This window comes from Mobula hypostoma, unplaced genomic scaffold, assembly GCF_963921235.1.
Source record: "Mobula hypostoma unplaced genomic scaffold, sMobHyp1.1 scaffold_36, whole genome shotgun sequence".
Classification (NCBI taxonomy): Eukaryota; Metazoa; Chordata; class Chondrichthyes; order Myliobatiformes; family Myliobatidae; genus Mobula; species Mobula hypostoma.
In genome coordinates this window covers 982597-1001197 of record NW_026948187.1, presented here as the reverse complement: position 1 = coordinate 1001197, position 18601 = coordinate 982597, and the positions used below count along the sequence as shown (strand labels likewise).

Here is an 18601-nt window from a genome sequence, read left to right as displayed (position 1 = left end):
AATGCATGTGTGGAGCCAAAAGAGATAGAGTTGATGACGAGATGGAAGAGTTGCATTTTCTACATCTGTATTTACTCAGGAGACAGATACGGAGTCTATATAAGAGTGAGGTCCTGAACCCTATGCGGATTAGAGAAGAGGAGGTGTTTACTGTCCTCAAGCAAATTAGGGCGGATAAAATGCCAATGCCTGACAAGTTTCTCCCTCAGATCGTGAGGGACATAAGTGCAGAAATTGCTGGGTGCCTAGAAGAGATATTCAGATCATCCTTAGCAAGGCGTGAGGTAGTGGAGGATTGGAGGATAGCTACTGTTGTTTCCCTGTCTTAGAAAACCTCTTAAAATAAACCAGGAAATTAGAAGCCGGGGATCCCTATATCAGTGGCGAGAAAGGTGCTGAAATCTATTCTAAGGGCCCGGATATACAAGTTATATATATGTATAACTATTTGGATAGACGTTCACTGACTAAGGTAGCATGGCGTTGTACGTGATAGATGGTGTCTCAGCAATCTTATAGGAGACAAGACATTGAATGTTGCCTATATGGACTTCAGCAAGCCATTCGGCAAGGTTCCACATGGGAGGTTAGGCAGAAATGTTCAGTTGCTCGGAATTCAAAATAAAGCAGTAAATTGAACTAGACATTGGTCTGGCGGGAGAAGCTAGCATGTGGTAGTAGATGGTCACCTCTCTGACTGGAGGCCGGCGAACAATGGAGTGTTGTAGGGATCAGTGCTGGCTCGGTTGTTCTTTGTCATCGAAACCAACAATCTGGGTGATAATGTGGTTAAATGGATCAGCAAATTTGCAGATAACGCCAAGTTTGGGGGTGTAGTGATCAGCATCTATGGAACTGAATACTGTCGATGCTTCGAGCAGAGACACATCAGTGGATCGGGAAGCGAAGGGGGAAGAGTCCAGATTATGAATTGATTTGGAAAGTTTGAGTTATTGTTCTGTGAAACTCAGTGTTCAGGGTCTGTGTGGAAGCAGCGGCCTGTCCGCCCACATTCCTCAGCACAATGAGCGGCCTTTCTGCTGAAATCAAACCGAACCGGTACCAAAATACACTCTAACTTTAATATTGTGTTTAATCCTTTCTGCAGCAGCGGAGAGCGAGAAAGTTTTTAACATGATTTAAAGAAAATTACCGAGCATCTCGAAACCTCAACGCTGCCATTTGCTGCCCTGTTTGCCGTGAGTTTCCAACACTTTATGTTTATCTCAGACTCGTATCATTTGCACTTGGGTTAAACATATTCTTCAAGGATCTGTTAAATACATCGGTCCATGATATTCCTAACTGCGACATTCCATAACATAAAGAACACTACTCCAGGGTCTGGAATCTGCAGCATTCCCAGTTAGTTTCCACAAACCTTTTAAATGATGCTGATGGAAGGGTGAGGGAGCGGGGCAGGGGGAGAGTGAGGGAGCGGGGCAGGGGGAGAGTGAGAGTGCGGGGCAGGGGGAGAGTGAGGGAGCGGGGCAGGGGGAGAGTGGGGGTGCGGGGCAGGGGGAGAGTGAGGGTGCAGGGCAGGGGGAGAGTGAGGGGGAACAGGGTGACGGGAAGACGAAGGTGAGCCTGAGTGGAGATAGAGGGTTAGAGAGTAGGGAGACAGCGGGAGAGAGAGAGAGAGCAAGAAGAGGAGAGAAAAAAATGGAGAGAGGAAAGAGGAAGAAAGCTAGAGAGAGGGGAAGAGGCTGGGAGAGAGATGGCTAGCTGGTAAGTGAGATGGGCGGAGATTGGGGAGAGAAAGGGGAGGGAGGGGGTAGAGAGGGGAATGCGTAATGGAAAGTGACTGTGTGTGGGAGTTTGTGGGATTAGAGTAGAGAGGGAGTGAGTGTCCGAGATTTAGGTAGAGTAGAATGGAGAGGAGGAAGAAAGGGGGTGATGATTGTGGTGTGTGATGAAGTAGGGGTGTGCATGAGGGGGTGTGGTGGGGTGGGTGAGCGAGAGGGGCAGCACGCGAGGATGCCTGTGACCAGAGATGCGAGAACAGAGGGATGTGTGAGATGTGTGTCGAGGAAAGAGGGATTGTTGACATTCAGTAAGGAGGGAGGGGTGACCGACTTTGTGCAGCGAGAAAGGGCTGGCGAGTGGGAATGAGAGAAGGGTTAAGAAGACAGGCTTGAGGTAGAACTAGTGAATGTGTGGGATGCGAAGGGTGGGATGAGCATGAGGAGGTGGCAAGAAAGGAAGGATGAGTGTGATGGGTGGCGAGTAGACAGGATTATCCAGGGCCTTAAAGGGAATGGGGTAAAAGCAGGGGAGTGGGGATGACGGGAAGAATTGGATCAGCCCATGATTGAATGGCGGAGCAGACTTAATGGGCCGAATGGCCTACTTCTACTCCTATATCTTATGGTCTTATGGAAGGTTTGTGCGGGGATAGGGAGAGGGATGGTGAAGAGAGCAGGGTGAAGGAGATCCGTGGCGAGGAGACATGGATGAGTGAAGAGAGGTGCGGTGTCTGGTCAAAGTTATTAGACTAACTACTTATTCCCTCACAGTGCCGAGGATGCCAGTCATGGCGGATCACAACTCTCCGAACAAATCCACAGCACACGGTTCCCATTCCCAGTCTCCCTATTTCACGTCAGGTGTTTTACGGCACACGATTCCCTGTCTCCCTATCCAACACCAGGAGTTTTACTCTGCTCGATTCCTGGTCTCTGTGTCGAGCTTTTAATCAGCCGAGTCCTATTTACACGCCCCCTTCCCCTCCCATCCATGTACTTATCCAAGTTTCCGAAATAGATGTTGTTAAGACCTCAGACAAAGTCATGAATCAAAAGGTTAATCATGCTGTGACTGATGTTCTGAGTTTGGTAAATTACAAAGCAGCAAGTATTGAAGGAAAGGCAGGTGACCCATTGTAGCTGTTAGACTTGGTTGCAGAGAGGTGGGACTGGCAGCTCAGTACTCGGGGGTTCCGCTGTTTCAGACGCAACAGAGTGGGGTTTGCTAGTTATTTCTTCAGCGGTTTGAACGGGGCACGACTGCAAAAGCGCATGGAGGTCATCCAGTGAGAACAGCGAGAAGAGTTTAAAAAGAAGACAGCTTTATACAGCGGGCGAAAGAGTGGAGCGAGACAGAGTAGGAAGGCTTTGTCTCAACAGGGCTTGGGAGGTAAGGGGTCAAGGCGAGGTACGTTACTTGTGTACAATGCTGACAGAAATTATGTGTGTGAGGCCGGCGTTCTGAGCTCGGTGTCAAATGTGGGAGGTCCTGGAGACTCCCAGCCTCCCGGACGGCCACTTCTGCACCAGATGCGTCGAACTGCAGCTCCAGAGGGACCGCGTTAGGGAACTGGAGATGCAGCCCGATGACCTTCGTCTGGTTAGGGAGAGTGAGGAGGTGACAGAGAGGAGCTAGAGGCAGGTAGTCACACCGGGGTCTCGGGAGGCAGATAAGACGGTAACAGTCAGGAGAGGGAGCGGCGGCAGTCAGAGGCTAGAGAGCACCCCTGTGGCTGTCCCCCTTAACTATACCTACGCCAGGCAGCCCCGTTTGCGCAGAGGACAGAACTCAGACCCTCCCAGAACCCGGGCTGGATCAAATCGGCAGCCTGGGACTCGCTGTGTTAAATAGAGAAACTCCGCCCCGCTGGTTGCGATGAGAGAAAAAGGAGAGATCTACACGGAAATCCGGACAGAAAGGTTAGTGCAGCCGGTTTGTTTTCCTCCTTAGGGTTGCTACATTGATCCCACTCCCACCTCCTCCCGCTGTCAGACCCGTCCCGGGCCGGTGAGAGTTAATGTGACCCGGACTGCGGCAGTTCCGCTCTACCCCGGCTCACCCGGCCCCGTCCATCTGCAATGAGTGACGGACACATCACAGCCGAGTGACCTCGGGAACAGCAGCTCAAACTCAACTCTCCGGACAGGGTGAGCACACCGGTGCAGGACCATTGTCGGTCACCCGGGAAGTCAGTCTGTGATTTCCCGGGACCACACTGAACGCCGTCCGGTTACAGCATCAGAGGTAAGAGTTGTCTATTATTCTGTACAAGTATTCAGCGTTTACAGCGAGGTTCGGTTTTGGTCGGGATCAGGAGTGTATTTAGTGGGAGAAGGCAGTTCTGACATGTTCATGTTAACGGGTCAATCATTGTCAAAATGGATTAAGAGAAACGACGTCGTTACCGTCAACCAGAAATACTCCTCAGGGCGGTTTCTACTGAGTGAGAGCTGAAGGCATCTTTCACACCGGTAGCAACATGTGAAATCACACGGGGCAGTGATCTGTCACCGATCTCTCTGTCCCTCATTAAAACGCAACTACTCAGAATGACAGGGCGAATCCCGGCAAATCCCGGTTATATTACGAAACGTCGCTTTTCGGAATGCGTCGGTTTGATTTATTTGAAGGAAGCTTGAAAATTATTTTTAGCGCATCTACAGATGACAGGAGTCTGAGATAAAAACAAAATACTGGAAGCTCGCAGCAAACAGGGGAGCGAAGTAACTGGTAACTTTGCGGGTTCGATACCCCGGGTAATGTCCTTACATCGTGTCACTGGTTCTGTCGCTGTTCCCTGTAGCAGAAAGGGTTCAACACAATATTAAACTTTCTTCACGCTTGAATGACAGAGTTTTGTCGAGCGGGTTCGATCTGATTTCAGCAGAAAGGCCGCTCCCTGTCCTGAGGAATGTGCACGGACAGGACAGGCAGCTGCTTGCACGCAGAACCTGAGCACCGAGTCTCACAGAATAACCAGCCGCACCTTCCAAATCAGTCAATCATCTGCCCCCTTCCCCTTTCCAGTCCAGTCCTGATGAAGGGACTCGGTCCGCAACGTTGACTATTTACACCCATCCAGAGATGCTGCCTGACCTGCTGAGTTCCTCCAGCATTGTGAGTTGCCATGGTTACGAGAGATCCGTGTGGGGCGGTGGGCGGGGCTATTTGTAACAAACGATACACCGTATCCACACTCTCAGAAACTCACACTCTCAGGGAATTAAGGTGGGAATAATTCAGCTTCTGATATTTATTTCGGATTTTTTATGTTCAAACAACCAGTTGTCTGTGCATTGGAACAGCGATCAAGGAGATATTTGTTCTTATTTTTAAGTCACTTCTGGCCCCGGTGACTTGTGTGTTGCTACTGTTACCTGTTTGCATGATTGACAGGTTAACCTAAAAATTAAGAACAATGGCCGCCTGCTTCAAAGCAAGGGTGTGGTATTTTTTGTCTCCACCTCTTGTATAATGCTCTTTCCTTCTATCCACAGTTCTTTTGGCTTCATCTCTACCAGGTTTAATCCACTGAGTCTGTTCCTCACCTTCGCGGCAACAAGCAACAAGCAGCTCATGGTCTGAGATTGTCGGAGAAGAGAGGGACCGAGGAGAATAAGTGCACAGTTCGCTCAATGCGGCGACACGGGGTGGTGAAGACGTGTTTATCACGTCGTCATTCAACAGTCTGGGTACTGACTGCAGGAGCTGGGACATCATTGTATTTATTCAATATTGAGATACAGCGAGCCGCGCTACCCATTAAATCCCAAGATTTAATCCTAGTCTTATCACAGGACAATTTACAATGACCAATTAACCTGCCCAGCGGTACGTCTTGAGACTGTGGGGGAAACCGGATCACTCGGGGAAAACCCATGCGATCACAGTGAGAACCTGCAAACTCTTACAGCCAGCGGCGGAAATGGAAGCCGGGTCGTTCGAACTGTAAAGAGTTGTGTTAGCCGCTATGGGGCCGTTGTATAAGTCGTTGGTGAGACAGTGTTAGCAGTACAAAGTATAGTTCTAGACGCTATATGTTTGAAAAGACTTGGTTAAAGTGGAAAGAGTGCAGAGAAGATTTGCGAGCATGTTGTAAAGGCCAGAAAGCCTCTATTCTGAGGAGAGGATGGCCACAGTCTGGGGAGAGGATGTCTTTACTCCCTGGAATGTCTTTACTCCCTGGAATGTAGGGGACTGAGCAGCAACCTTACAGGAGGGTTTTAAATATGAAGGGGACAACAACGGACTCACTCTGCTTTATTTGTGTAATTCAGATCATCGCCAGCAGGTGGTGCATTCTTGCAGACAAGGAAACGACAATCACCAACGTCAGTCAGAGTCAGAATGGACACAGGTATGCTCGCCTGGCTCTTTCCCATTAAGACTCTGTCCTTATGATACACGTGTAGATAGTTCAGAGGAATAAACCTGGGCGCTAAAGGCGCAGAGAGAAAGTACATCAAACGGGGTCATTGATCCTCTTGGTAAAGCGACCTTGAGCACTGGAACAATTGACCAGATCCAGCGCAGGGACCTAACAACGGGAATGGTCGAATCACTCCGCTCACCAGGCAAATCTTCACTTGAGTGAAAGGAGAAGGAGCTCCTGAGTTGAGAGTTAAGGGACAAACGTTTAGGGGTAACATGAAGGGGAATTTCTTTACTCAGAGAGTGGTGGCTGTGTGGAACGAGCTTCCAGCAGAAGTAGTTGAGGCAGGATTGATGTTGTTGTTTAAAGTTAAACTGGATAGATATATGGACAGGAAAGGAATGGAGGGTTATGGTCCGAGTGCAGGTCGGTGGGACTAGGTGAGAGTAAGAGTTCGGCACGGGATATAGGGTCGAGATAGCCAGTTTCCGTGCTGTAATTGTTATATGGTTATATGGCTAAGGTGGGTAGGGGCAAAATTCAGACAGGAATACAGCACCGGGCAATGTAACAGTCCAGGGAACAGACAGAATTTCTGTCAGTATTTGGTACATCCTGATGTGGGAAATGCCTCCAACAGCCAGTGAGAGAAAAAAATGTTGTTTTCTTTTTTGGACGGACAATGGTGAATTCCCCCCGGATTTTCGGGTTGTTGGTCAGTGGAGGTGAGGGGAGTTTCTGGTGTCTATTTTCTGTGGCAGAGTTAAAGAACGTTATATTTTGGGCGAATTGGCTGGGTGCGGGAGACAGTGAAAAGGAGAAATTTTAAACAGGGTATCTGGCGGGGCGGGGGGGGGGGTGTGGTGTGGTGGCTACTGAAGAAATGAAATATCCTTGGCGAATAGGAGTAAAGTAAAACAAAATGTTAAGTAGAGAAGGCACGGCACAAAATGATGGAGGAGCTCAGCAGGTCAAGTAGCATCTACAGAGAGAAATTAACTATCGACGTTTCGGCTTGAGGAATCTTAATCAGAGAATTTGTACATTGATTTCAAAGTTGTCTTGGGCTCATAAAATAGACCCAGGACTGCAGGAGCGTTATTCTGGCTGAAGGTCTGTGACCGGTAGTGTCCTCAAAGATCACTGTCTTGCCATGCGTCGTGTGTGATGTAAATAAATTAATAATAAAGTATGTATTCCTCAAAATGATGTACTTTGTAAAACCACATGGGTGGACTGATTCGCCGATTTACAGAATTGGCGGAGTTGAGTAAATTTGGGACTGTTGTCAAATTGTTCAGCATCCAATCAGAAATACGAACGGAGAGTCTCCAGGTACAGTTAATTCGGGCAAATGGGAGAAGTTGCACTTTAAGAGGTCAAGTTCGCGGGCGATGTGCACAGTGAATAAGGATGATGTACGGACGGGTCTTGTGATGGAAGTGCATAGCTCCCTGAAAGTGGCAACACAATTGGTAGCGATGAGTTGAGGTATTTGTAAAAGTTGGGCTGTAACTGGATGAACGTTGATTGAGACATTTTCAGAATTCTGCACAAATCTGGTAACCGCATCACGTGAATGATGTGAAGGGTCTGGAGAGGGTGCAGACGGGTTTCATCACAAATACCAGAGGGAATAGGTTTAAGGTTCGAGGGTAAAGTTTAAAGGGGATATAGGATGCATGTTTTCCACAGAGAGTGATCGGTGTTTGGAATGTGCCGCCTAGAGAGGGACTGGAAACAGATACCCAGCAGCATCTGAGAGGCGTTTGAACTCATGAGTAGGCCGGGAACGGAAGGATATTGACCATGTTCCTGAAGATGGGATTGGTTTAAATTGGCATTGTGTACACATACGCATGGTACACTCTACTATCTTATGTTCTGTGACTGACTACAGATCAGAACTCCGCAATCTCCGCCTTCCTGTCACATTGTGAGGATCACCACCTGTTCCGGTTGACGAGATTCTACATGGAGAGACTGGAGCAGGCGATTGAGGAGGGTGTGGAGGGAGTCAGCTTCATGTTAATGGGCGAAGATCACTTCACCGTGCGAGAGTATCAGGTCAGTGGGAGGAACATAGACTGAGTGTAGATTCTACTGAATCTATTTCCGACTGACAGAGCCAGTGCAACGGCAACTCTGGGCTATGAAAATCCTGAGATGCTTGTGGTCAACAACAAGAATAGAGTTTTCGTTTGCAGAAACAATGAAACTTTATTCAGCAATACAAGCCTGTCTACAATTTTCTGAACACATTCATTTTTAGATCCAAGCAACACACATCAAAGTTGCTGGTGAACGCAGCAGGCCAGGCAGCATCTCTAGGAAGACGTGCTTTCTCTCTCTCTCCTTTTTCTCCCTCTGTCCCTCTGACTATACCCCTTGCCCATCCTCTGGGTTTTCCCCCCTCCCCCTTTTCTTTCTGCCTGGGCCTCCTGTCCCATGATCCTCTCATATCCCTTTTGCCAATCACCTGTCCATCTCTTGGCTCCATCCCTCCCCCTCCTGTCTTCTCCTATCATTTTGCATCTCCCCCTCCCCCTCCAACTTTCAAATCTCTTACTAGCTCTTCTTTCAGTTAGTCCTGACGAAGGGTCTCGGCCCGAAACGTCAACTGCATCTCTTCCTAGAGATGCTGCCTGGCCTGCTGCGTTCACCAGCAACTTTGATGTGTGTTGCTTGAATTTCCAGCATCTGCAGAATTCCTCGTGTTGACATTTGTAGACCCGTTAGGATACAGACAATGATTGACATTGACGGCTTTAGTGATGTGACACTTGACGGTCATTGCAAATGGACAGAGTACTACTTTACAGCATTCTGTCTGACATCACATCATGTTCCCAATGCTCGATCTTAATGACCATTCTGCAGTTTGTATTCTCTTGATGACCCCCAGGTACCCCACAGATCAAATACATAGTGGCTTATTTCTCAGCTCATTTCTCGAGTCTACCTTCAACTCCATTTTCACCTGACCAGGCAACACTGGCTATCGCCTCTCATTTGAACTGCTGACCCTTTTTTGATCAATATTCCAACAATAGACAATAGGTGCAGGAGTAGGCCATTCGGCCTTTCGAGCCAGCACACCACTCACTCATCCACAATCAGTACCCCGTTCCTGCCTTCACTACATATCCCATGAATTTGCTATCATTAAGAATTTTATCTAACTGTTTCTTGAAAGCATCCAGAGAATTGGCCTCCACTGGCTGGCATTCCCGCTGTTCTAACCGTGAAAAAGCGGTAAAATATTGCCAAAAATCTACCTACAGTCTCGCCTCTCCTCACTGAACCCTCTCTGGCACAAAGACTCAACTCCCCACTCTATCTCTGGCTCACTCACACTATGTCTGCTCCGCTTAAACCTTGCCAATTTGATAATTACCCCACAATCTGTGGCGTGCGGGAAGTCTATACTGACCCCGCTCGCTTCTTTAAAAATTTTCCCCCGCTGTGAACACTTCAATAGCAGTTAGTGATATGCGGCGAGCAGAATGTTCTGGGTCAGTCCATGTTCAGGGTAGATTTGTACCCATCCCTCCGCTCCTCAATAGATTATCCGTTGTTCATTACAGAGTGTGACAGAGCTCGCGGAGAAGGGAAACCAAGCGGGCGCTTCCAAACTCCTCCTGGATCTGGTGATGGAGAAGGGCTCTGGGGCCCGGAGGGTGATGTGGGAATCCTTTGTGAAGCTACACCACCATTTACCGAAGCTGAGCAGGATATTGAATGAAATATGGGAACGTGGTACGGTGAACAATACACTATGTGTTACAGATGTAAATGCTGATGAATTTACAGTATTACACAGAACAGACTTCATGCAGGTTAATCCGTTTGAACAGGTGACGGCCAGTTCGTCTACATGGATACTGACCGGGGTTTATCTGAAGTGCCCACGCATCTGAAAGGTAAGCGATGGAACGAAAATCTCAAATCTTTATTTCACTCTGAGAGTCTGAATACCTGTCTCTTGAGGCTTGTTTAAAGATGGTCAGAATCTAGGAGGCAGGTTTTTTGTTGCTATGGCTGCAGGACAGGAAACCATTTGTATCTGCTACATAGCCCGGCACTTTCTAGGTCTCGGGCTGTGCACCCAGAGGCCTCTATGAGTTTTATAGCAGACATTACAGTTGGTCAGAGAGGAAGCCTCAGCGCTCCCCTATCACTAACGTCGAATATCCCGCGATTTGACAAAACTGAATCCAAACCGTTCCGATTGGAACATCCAACTCCAGCAAGGGAAGTAACACTGCTCAGAACTAAAGTGGGGCCGAGATTTGATGTTATTCCTCTGTGGACATGGGGGAATTGCCCGAGTTCACGTACCAGCTCCTCGGTTCAAAGGTGTTACACCGTGACTGGCTCAGACTGGAAATGGAAACCAAGATTATGTTCCTTTTCTGTGGGTCAGTATTGACAGCTAAAACCTAAAGGCGTGTCAAGAGCATCAGGCCCATTGTGAGAAAAGTAAAAAGAGTTGAACAAGTAAATTGTTCCTTCCCTCCACTGTTACCCCCCTGCGGTGTTGCACAGTTGGGCGGAAGCTGAGCAGTGAAAGCAGTGAAACCACCCGCTCCACACAACACTCTCCTCTCCAGAATCACTTGTGCACTTGGTGCTCGCTGGACCATCTGAAAATTACGAACAGAGGGAAGAGAGGAGCCTTTAACTACATATCTGGATCAGATCAGAAATGTTTCTGGGCCATCGTTCATTTCCAGACACTCTTATCTCTGAGCTCCCTATTTCACCCAGACAATGTCTTAAACATTTTTCTTGTTAAGGCAGCTATGTTCAGTGCTCTTCATCAAATCAGACATTGACGATCTTTTTCTGTCTGTCCCAAGATGTTCAATGGAAGCACATGGAAATTCCGCACGGGCAAACAGAGAAACTGAGAGTGAACACGATCCTGATGCAGGAGAAGGAGAAGGTTTTCCAGCTGGTTGATCGATACGCTGAGCTCATGGTCATTTCTACTGTTCGGGATCGGACCCTGGTGGAACATGAGCTGCTGGCAAGAGGCAGAGACCACGAGGAGTGGAGAGAAAACATCTCCGCAGAAAGCTGGAAAAAATCTGGATTGATCAGTTATTCAAGAGGAGCTTTGTTCAAAAATTGAAAAGCTCTTTCTTTGGAAGCAAATCCGGGATTTCTGCAGCAGTGGCCGGAGTCCCGGGGATCGGGAAAACAACACTGGTACAAAAGATTGTATATGACTGGGCCACGGGGAAAATGAACCGACTATTCCAGTTTGTCTGTAATTTCAAATTCCGGGATTTAAACTCCATAAACTGCAGAATAAACCTGAGGGAACTGATTCTGGATCAGTATCCTTACTTTGAGAATATCCTGATAGAGGTCTGGAAGAACCCAGAGGGACTGCTGTTTATATTCGATGGTTTGGATGAATTCAAGGACAGGATCAATTTTGCTGACAGTCAGAGAGATACAGAATCACAGAATGTCTGCCCAAATCCTGAATTCAAATGCAGGGTGTCCGACATTGTGTACAGTTTAATCCAGCACAAGCTGCTCCCAGGGTGTTCAGTGCTGGTGACAACCCGTCCCACAGCATTACATTTATTGGAAAAGGCAGACATCAGTGTCTGGGCTGAAATCCTGGGATTTGTTGGTGAGGAACGGAAGGAATATTTCATCAAACATTTTGAAGATGAGACGGTGGCAGCAGCTGTTTTCAAACACGTGAAGAAGAACAAGATCTTGTACAACATGAGCTACAACCCCTCCTACTGCTGGATCCTCATTCAGGTACTGGGCCCCTTCTTCACACAATGTGTCAGGGACCCGCAGCGAGTTCCCAAAACCATCACCCAACTGTACTCCTACTATATTTACAACATCCTGAAAACCACGGCCGTGAGATTGAAAACCCCCGTGACATGTTACTCAGGGTTGGTCAGATGGCCTTCAGAGGAGTGTCCGAGAAGAAGATTCTGTTTACAGATGTAGATATGATCAACCACAATCTGCATCCTTCCCAGTTCCTGTCCGGATTACTGATGGAGCTTTTGGAAAGAGGGGATTCTGCCCGGAGCGTGGTGTACACATTCCCACACCTCACCATCCAAGAGTTTGTAGCTGCAGTCGCACAATTCCTGGATCCACATCCCAGGGATATCCTGAAATTCCTCACTGTAGCCCGCAACACGACTGATGGGCGATTTGAGGTATTTCTCCGTTTTATTGCTGGTCTCTCCTCCCCAATGACAGCTCGGGGTCTGGAGGAGTTTCTGGGTCCATTTCCTCATCAAACAACCTGCCAGGTGATTGACTGGGTGAAGGAGGAGGTTAAACGCCAGATTGGAAACACAGAGTGTGAAGCTGGTAAAAGGAGCCTCCTGAACACATTGCACTACCTGTTTGAGTCTCAGAATCGTGGACTGGCTCAGGACACGCTGGAATCAGTGGAAACACTTTCATTCAGTGGAATGACACTGACCCCGATTGACTGCGCGGTCCTGTCTCATGTCATCGGACTCTGTGATACAATAAAACACCTCAACCTGGCTGGCTGACACATTCAGTGTGAAGGAATCCAGCGGCTGGGACCAGGGCTGCACAAGTGCCAAGCTTTGAGGTAACTTGAATCTCTCACTCTGAACGGTGAAACTATTCCATTGAGTTGTTTCAATGTAAAGGAATTTGGGTAAGACTGTAGTAAATCTGATTGTGAAGAATTGCGACAGATGACCCGTGAACAACAGCCGTTGCTTTAATGGTAGTAAATCACAAGAATGGCCGTGTTTCTCGCTGCCTGTGACACGTCCATTGACAATTTTCCTTCTCAGTGATACTGACACTGTCTGCAGCAGGTGGGTCAGAGATTCACACACACTTCCCGGTGAGGGACAAGAGACCGTCAGGGGACTGTCCCAGTGAGAAGAAAAGAAATACCATTGTGAGATTGTTCTCCCCTGCCCTTCTCCGTGCGTGGCTATCACCATCAGTCCACCTGTGTGACTTTGCTAACTACCAGATACCCATGGGCACATTTCCTCTCCACAGTTCAGGCACACCCTCCCTTGAAATCTATTTCTGCATTCTCGCGTCTTGTAGGATTATCTTTTCCCATTGGTTTCCTTCTGTGGGATCTCTCTTCCCCATCCCTCTTCCTCCTGTGGGATCTCTCTTCCCCATCCCTCTTCCTCCTGTGGAATCTCTCTTCCCCATCCCCCTTCGTCCTGTGGGATCTCTCTTCCCCATCCCCCTTCGTCCTGTGGGATCTCTCTTACCCTTGCCCCTTCCGACCCTCTCACGTCAGGAACACTTTTCTAACCATCGGGGAATGAGACAGAATATGTGGAGTTCACAAGGTCACACCGACAGACTACATTACCGTCATTCTGTGAATACCCTGGAGCTGGGCAGTGAGGGACATTGACAGTGATGGGAACTCCGATCAGTGATTTACTGAAGGGTTTAGTGTTTCCTGAAATATCCGAGTGAGAGAAATTCCCTCAGACCCACGGTTTGAATCACTTTGGTCATCAATGTGTCTGTTTGCGTTTAGAATTGGGCACAATAAACTGAGAGATTCAGGAGTGAAACTGGTGTCTGCGGCTCTGAGGAACCCAGAGTGTAAAATACAGAAACTGGGGTAAGTACCAGACTGTGGGAGATTGTGTTTACAGTCACTGGGTGTCTGACACTGAACATTAATGTGACCAGTAATTGTGTTGATAAACACTGGGGATTTGTACCGTCTCCTGTCTCTCTGTGTCCTCCACCCTCACTCTCTTTCTCATTTCCAGGCTGGGGGGTGTCGGTCTCACAGATTCTGGTGCCGAGGATCTCATCTGCGCTCTCAGTATAAACCCATCACTGACAGAGCTGGACCTGGGATGGAACTCGCTCACAGACCGATCTGTCCCCGCTCTCCGAGACCTCATACTGACCCTCCCGAGTCTGGATTGGATCGAGTGAGTGATTTTGTTAATGTTCAATGTGATAAAATATTAGCGGATCCGCGGGTTTTCTGGTGATATTTGTCTGTGAGTGTTGTTGAAACATTAACCCCAGTCCACTGTTACTGACACTGTTGTGTAATCTGTTTATTTCATCTTTATTCTTCCATCTGTTTCAGGCTGAGGGGGAATCGGTTCAGTGAGACCAAGTGGAAGGAACTGAGATCTCTTCTGGAACCCAGACCCGGACTGACAGTGTCCGTGTGAACATCTGATTGTGTGAACCTCCCCGCCCGAAGGATGGGAACATTTTTGGCCGATTCCCCACCCTCCCATTTAACTCCCGCCCTTCCCGTTAATGGCCGTGCGCCAGGTGTAATTCCCGACGGTTCTAATCGAACTGGTTTCAGTCGCGGTCTGTGTCGTAGGGTCGGTCACCGACCCATCAAATAGTCCCTGGGTCAGAAACTGAGAGCAGCTACCACCACACCATCCCATCAAACACCCTGGGGTCAATCACCGAGAGAAGCTCCCTCCGCACCGACCCATCACACACTCCCAGGTCAGAAACAGAGTGAAGCTCCCTCGATGCTGCCCTTTACACACTCCCCGGATAAGACACAGACAGAAGCTCCCTCCTCACATTTACAGGGTCAGACACAGAGAATTCCTCCACACCATCCCATGATACCCTCCCAGAGTCAGACATTGAGAAAATCTATCTCCAATTCGTCCCATTACAAAATTCTTGTGTCAGACACAGAATGAAGCTCCCTCCACACTGTCCCAACACACACACACCCAAGCCCAGACACAGAGTGAAGCTCCCTCGATGCAGTTCTTCACACACTCCCCGGATAAGACACAGTGAAGCTCCCTCCTCACCGTTGGATTACAGAGTCACAGGGTCAGGCATAAAAATTTCCCTCCACACCATCCCATGATACATTCCCAGGATCAGACATTGATAAGATCTAAGTAAGATTCATCTCATTACAAAATTCTTGTGTCAGACACAGAGTGAAACTCCCTCCACAGCATCCCATCACACACTCCCGGGATTAGTAACAGAGTGAAGCTCCTTCAACGCAGTCGAAATCACACACCTTCCAGATCAGTCACGGTGTGAAGCTCCCGTCGCACCGTCCCATCACAGACTCCCCGGATCAGACAGAGAATGTAGCTCCATCCACACTGTCCCATCACACAGTCCACGGATCAAACACAGAGTGAAGCTCCCTTTAACCCGTCCCATCACACACTCCTGGGATCAAACACAACGTGCAGCTCCCTCCACACTGTCGGATCACACACTCACAGGGTCAGACACAGAGAATTCCCTCCACACCATTCCATCATACTCTCCCGGGGTCAGACACATAGAATATCTCGCTCCGGCCTGTGCCATTACAAAATTCCTGTGTCAGACACAGAGCGAGTCTCCTTCCATAACGTCACATCACAGTCATAGGGTCAGACATTGAGCGAAACTCACTCCGGCCTGACCCATTACAAAACGTCTGTGTCAAACACAGACTGTAGCTTCCTCCAAACCATCCCATCACACAGTCCCCCGATTACACACGGAGATAAATCTCCTTCCACACCACCCAACCTCCACTCCCCGAGGTCAGACACAGTGTGAAGCTCCCTCCGCACCCTCCCATCAAACAGTCCGGGGTCAAGCACTGAGAGAATCTCCCTCCACACCATTCCGTCACACATTCCCGGGATCAGACACAGAGTGAATCCCGCTCCACACTATCCCAAATCCTGGCAATGTTTAGGGGTATGTTCGTGCTCGGGTAAATATTGAAAAGGAACATGCGCAATCCACGGCGAGTTTAGAAGCGTTCCGGGACCGCTGGGCTCCGCAGGGTGTAAATGCCATCAGTGATGGAGATGGGAACATTTTGGTTTCATGTGTATTGTCTATTTGTAGTGAAGCAGCTGTGTTAGTCACTGTTTTGTAAATATTGTAGACCACGCTACTTGTACTAAAAGAATTGTGTGGGAAAAAAGGGGTCAGACACAGAGTGAAGCTTCCTCCACACCTTCTCACCACACACTCCCCGGGTTTGTTGGTGGCTGCTAACTGCGTAACTCCCAACTGCGGCCACTGGCAACTCTCCAGGAAGCCGATTCGCTCTGAAAACCGACACAAACGCCGTTGTTCCCCCGCTAACATCGGAACAGCGTCATTCCACATTTATCGCCGTGATTCTCGTTCGGTTTAGGAGCCGAAGCATCTGTTGAGACGTCTCGACCTCTCACGGCCTGGGAGTTCTGCAGCACCGACGGAGCCTCTCCTGGTGTTGGAGTTTTTGGCGCCGAGCCAGCGGGGTACTGTCGTGTGCAAACTTTTTCTTCCAGTTACTCTACTCGCTCCAGGAATTTATAACCGGCATCGCCGTATATTTCTCGATTCGGACATACAGCCAAAATGCCGGACCGGTCTCCAGGGAGTCGCAGGCCTTTGGGGAGTTATGCAAAGGCCGCTGTCTCTCCAGCCTCGGACAACGCCTTGTTTCGGTCGGTGAAAGTAAAACGCGGGGTGCAATGTATTTTGCGTCCTGGAACTCCTCTGGAAAAGTGTGCGGAGGCCATGGAGGACCTGGTGGGGAAAGGTGGTATTTTGGCCACGGAGAAAGACTTTGGGAAAGCAGTGTTTTATCTGCAGAATGATGAGTTGGTACATTGGGCTCTTAGCAGAGAGATCACGGTGGAAAACATCCTTTTACAGTTGGAGCTGGTGACAGCTCCCACGCAACGCATCGTCCTCAGTGACGTTAAGCCTTTCATCCCCAACGAGGACCTGCTTCCCCCACTAACCCGCTTGGCACAAGTAAGGTCAGAGATAACTGCCATCAGACACAAATTTAAGAGACGTACCGTAATCTCGTTCCGGTGTCAGGTATTCGTGCAGGTGGAAAGGGAGAACGACGTTAAGGGCCGGTTTACTGTCCGACACGAGGGGGCAGACTATCAGGTGTATTGCAGCTCTGAGCGCACACGGTGCCATACGTGCAGGGAGGTGGGGCACCTTCGGAGGGACTGTCCTAACACCCAAAACCCGAGGGAGTCCACTTCGGGCACCAGTGCCCCAGCTACCTCTGCCCCGATCCTATTCCTACGCCTGCCCCGGACACTGCCCCTAGACCTGTCCCTATCCCTACGTCTCTTTCAGTCCCTGCTTCAGCCCCTGTGGTTCAGGTGGGAGATACTGAGGCTACGCGCGGGGAGGTTCAGGCGAGGGTCGGGGTGGAGCCTGTGCGGGGCAAGAAAGCAAGAAGTCGTCCAAACACTCTGAGAACTCCGCACCGAGACCGCAGAGCTCACGCCCATTTGCCCTGAAGTGGAGCCGGAGGCTCGGGGAGGTGCGCAGGTGGACGGGGCGATGGAAGCGGAGAGTACCGCCCCATCGGTGAATCCTGCACCTGTGTACTCCTCCAGTATGAAGAGGAGAAGGGAATGTTACCCCAAGAGGACAGGGAATGTAGATGCGGGGTGTCCCAGGAAGGGGTGGGAATCCAGGTGGAGGTTGTTTCTAAACCTGTGTTCCCAGATGTAGCCACCAGTCCTGTGGTAGATGATGTGGTTGTTGAGAAAACTGGTGCTAGCCCTGTTTGCAGAACTAAGACAGCCCTGGAGCCCTCCACCCAGGACTCAGTAGTAAACGCTTCCCTGGAGGCAAGTGTATTGTATAATAAGAGCGGGGAGGAGACCAAGCTCTCTCACTCTCAGCATCAGGCTGCCGGTGAATCCCGAGGACCAGAGATGCTGGGGTCCCCTTCATACCTGTCCCCTAGGGAGGGTGATATACTCCGCATGCCGACCCCATCAACTAATGGCCTGCAGGGAGACCCTAGGGATCCCTCCATTACTGTAACTGTGGATAAGACTGATGCGACGGTGGAGCGGGCAGGTATAAGTGAGGTACCCGCTGCGCAGTGTGGGTTACAACTGCAGCCATCTATTAGAATACACGGGGAGGAAGATGGGGGATCTATTTGTAGTGAAGGTTGGAGGAAGACTCCTTTGATAGCGAGACATTGGACATCCTCACCCTTCTCAGAAATCCCCATTGATACCTGTGGAGAAAGTCAGAGTTCACTCTAATCTCTGAGTGTGCAAAGCATCGGCCCAAACTATCCTCGCTTCGCTGGTCTAGCATGCCGAGGCTGGTGAAGTCCCTGCGACTCATCCTTGGACGGAAGGCGAACGGGAAGAGGAATGCGGTGTCGGGGAATGACAGGCGACAACTGAAATCCTTCCTGGATGACCTGGTGAGGGACATCAGAGTGAGAAGCAGCCTCGCTCCTTCGGGAGATGGTGGGTCACAGGGTAGCCCTGGTACCAGTCGGGCCCGGAGAGCAAAAAACTATTCCAACTTTTTTTTTCGGAATAGTGTGATAGAGGGCGCCTCTACTCTCACCGGGAAGGGTACTGGTGCTGAGGCCTAGTGTGCTCCCGACATGAAGCTCACCGTAGCTAGTCTAAATGTAAACGGAAGCAGGGGTTCTCTCTGCAGATATAACAA

At 49.3% G+C, this 18601-nt stretch overlaps 2 pseudogenes; one reads left to right on the top strand and one right to left on the bottom strand.

Moving 5' to 3' along the window:
• Positions 1-18601, bottom strand: part of LOC134341626 (zinc finger protein 585B-like) — a 196923-nt pseudogene that overhangs the window by 152344 nt on the left and 25978 nt on the right.
• LOC134341625 (NACHT, LRR and PYD domains-containing protein 3-like) lies at positions 8027-15707 on the top strand (annotated as a pseudogene).